The 2,526-nt window shown below is 39.2% G+C and overlaps 1 protein-coding gene across 6 annotated transcripts in view; it reads left to right on the top strand.

Moving 5' to 3' along the window:
* Kif27 (kinesin family member 27) overlaps positions 1-2,526 on the top strand; it is a 70,835-nt gene that overhangs the window by 52,374 nt on the left and 15,935 nt on the right. The gene's annotated exons all lie outside the window — the stretch shown is intronic.

Here is a 2,526-nt window from a genome sequence, read left to right as displayed (position 1 = left end):
ATCCTACCGCATCCTCAGCAACACTTTACAAAACTGAAATTTTAGGCTAGCGCTAGCATGTGTACCTGTCCGTTGCTCCGATGCTCCGATACGAAGATCCTTTCCTTTCTTGTGGAGCTCCACACAGCAGTCGTTTCTCTTAGCATCCCTCTGCCATTCTTCAGGTCCCAGTTCTGGCGCCAACTAGAACAAGAAACTGAAAAAGAAAAAAAAGAAAAGAAAAAAGAAAACCTTGAGTAAAGACTTGTATCTTCAATGTGGTAAAAAAAAAAAAAAAAAAAAAAGAAAGTTCTGTTGTCATGAAACAGGAAGTACAGGTCATTAATGACATAAAAGAACTATTAGGAATTGAAAGGGTAAACAGAAAAAAATTATTTGAGTGTAAATTAAAAGAAAACTCACTAGAAAATAAAAAGTGAAATATCTCAAATAAATCTGAAATTCTGAAATACAAATAGGAAATCCAGAATGAGAAAACAGGAGATATCAAACACATGGTGTAAAAAGTTTCCAGGCCTGGGGAGATGCTCAATAGTGAAGAAGCCGTGTGGATCTTGCAGAGGACTTGGGTTCCATTCCCAACAGCCACATGCTGGCTCACAGCCAGGGAACTTCCCTTCTAGGGCATCCTGTGCCCTTATCTAACCTCCTTAGGAACATAAATGCTACACACACAGGCAAAATACGAATTCACATAAAATAAAAATAAATCTTAAAAAGAAGAGCTTCTCAATACAGCACAAGAGTCTAGACTGAAAAAGCAATCAAGGGCCCCGCCCAGTGAGAGCCCAAGGCAAAGCACTGGGAAAGGTTTAGATGGAAAACCAGATCTTCAGTACCTCCAGATAGAAGGAACTGGGTCACTTATCAATCTAGGCACCAGAGCAGCACTAGTCTTCTGCTTCCTTCATTGAAAGTTAAAAGATCCGAAGCCGGGCTGGTGAGATGGCTCAGTGGGTAAGAGCACCCGACTGCTCTTCCGAAAGTCCAGAGTTCAAATCCCAGCAACCACATGGTGGCTCACAACCATAATGAGATCTGGCGCTGTCTTCTGGAGTGTCTGAAGACAGCTACAGTGTGCTTATGTATAATAAATAAATAAATCTTTAAAAAAAAAAAAGATCCGAAGCCATCTTCAGATTTATGAGGCAAATTATTTCAAGTAAAAATAAATAAATAAATAAAAGCCTCTTCTTAGCCCTAATTCATGTGAAAGCAGAGTATTTCCTGTGGAACCTGCCTCGGGAAACTGCTGGGGCATGTGCTTCAGGAGCCTGAGTGAGCACCACTCAGTCTGAAGCCGGGACAGCACGGGCATTCCCCATGAGCCCCCAGGAGAACGTCAGCTTGAGCAGGATCTGCAGTGCGGCAGCTCCAGGTGAGAGGTTTCAAGAAAGAAAGACACTGAAATGTCTCAGTGGGTGAGGATGCTTGTCACCAAATTCAGTGTGTCGCCCAGAGCTCACATGGTGGAGGTGGAGAAGGAAGTCTATAAGTTGTCCTCTAACTTTCATACTTACGATGTGGCATGTGCACGCATGCATGCACACACACTAAATAATGCTAAACTCAAAAGATTATTGAAAATGTTTATTGCTGACTTTGATTAAATGAACAAAGTATGAGATTTTACAGTTTTATTGGAGAAGAATTAGCTATCAGGTACAAAAAAGATGTATCAAGTAGAAGTATGATCATTTTTATAGATACATCAGCTGTGAAATCAATGGTTACACATTCATAATGAGCTAAATGACTACTGACTTAGCCAAAAGCTCTATGGTAGCTCACAGTGGGAAGACAGAGGAGGGGAGGGGCTCCCGCAGTACACAGTACCTGAGACTGAACCAACTCAAGTGGCTAAGGAGACTCGGCTTGGGGAATGGTTCTCCTCTTTATTATATAATAAACTTTATAATAGTTTACATGTGTGTTAGAAACCATATGGAAGTACATAACAATATTTTAAGTTATAATGAACATCTCCATAAGTCTGACCAGAATCTTGTATTTTCTGACCCTAATAAGAATAAAAAAACTATGCTGAAAAACACCAAATATTCTTAAGAAATTATAACAGTTTTACCATGTAATGAGTGAAGGAATAAAATAATAAGAGAAAAAAGAAAATTACCTCAAGGTTTTGAAAGAGTCTAAGTGTTTTACCTGCACTGTGTGTGTGCAGTGCCCAAGGAGGCCAGAAGGGCACCAGACCCTCTGGGACTGGAGTTAGACTATTGTGAGCTGCTGTGTGAGTGCTGGGAACGGAACCCTAGTGCTCTCAAGCACTGAGCCACCTGTCTGGTCCCCATAACTTCAAATAACATTTAAGATTTTAGTTAATGAACTCCTTTAGAAAGTTTTATAAAAGATAAAAATAGAAAAAGGAAATTTTTAGAAACTTTAGAACATCAATACATCAATAAAATACTAACTGGTTGTATTTTTTAGATATCTGAATTTCTTTTTTAAAGATTTATTTATTTATTATTTGTAAGTACACTGTAGCTGTCTTCAGACACTCCA

The sequence above is a fragment of the Mus caroli genome, chromosome 13, assembly GCF_900094665.2.
Source record: "Mus caroli chromosome 13, CAROLI_EIJ_v1.1, whole genome shotgun sequence".
NCBI lineage: Eukaryota > Metazoa > Chordata > Mammalia > Rodentia > Muridae > Mus > Mus caroli.
This window is presented reverse-complemented; position numbering and strand designations above follow the sequence as displayed.